Below are 575 nucleotides of genomic sequence, written 5' to 3' on the forward strand. Positions count from 1 at the left end.
AGGAAGGAAGGAAGGAAGGAAGGAAGGAAGGAAGGAAGGAAGGAAAGAAGGAAGGAAAGAAGGAAGGAAAGAAGGAAGGAAAGAAGGAAGGAAAAGAAAAAAAAGGTGGGGGAAGAAGGAAGAAAAGAAATCATTGGAAATCAAAAGTTCTCCCCATAGTATATGTGTGTGTGTGTGTTTGTGTATGCACACATGTGCATGCGTGTATGTTTGCATGTGTGCTCTGTGTGCATATGGAAGCCAGAGATCAGCCCACCCTCAAGTAATATTTCTCAGGAGGTATTCACTTTGATTTTTGCTGTTTTTGCTTTTGGGGGGTTGTTTGTTTGTTTTAAGGTGGGATTTCTTTGTGTAACCCTGGCCTGGAACTCCTGTAAGAAAATAGTAGGTTTTCTGTCATTAAGCTGTTAGGTTTCTTTTTTTTCTTTTTTGGTTTTTCAAAGCAAGGTTTCTCTGTACTTTTGGAGCCTGTCCTGGAACTAGCTCTTGTAGACCAGGCTGGCCTCAAACTCACAGAGATCCACCTGCCTCTGCCGCCCAAGAGCTGGGATTAAAGGCGTGCGCCACTGCTGCCC

The 575-nt window shown here is 43.8% G+C and overlaps 1 protein-coding gene across 2 annotated transcripts in view; it reads left to right on the forward strand.

Moving 5' to 3' along the window:
* The window catches only part of Vps33a (VPS33A, CORVET/HOPS core subunit), a 27,163-nt gene that overhangs the window by 13,879 nt on the left and 12,709 nt on the right, over positions 1-575 (forward strand). The window lies entirely within an intron of this gene.

Source organism: Microtus ochrogaster, chromosome 2, assembly GCF_000317375.1.
Source record: "Microtus ochrogaster isolate Prairie Vole_2 chromosome 2, MicOch1.0, whole genome shotgun sequence".
Classification (NCBI taxonomy): domain Eukaryota; kingdom Metazoa; phylum Chordata; class Mammalia; order Rodentia; family Cricetidae; genus Microtus; species Microtus ochrogaster.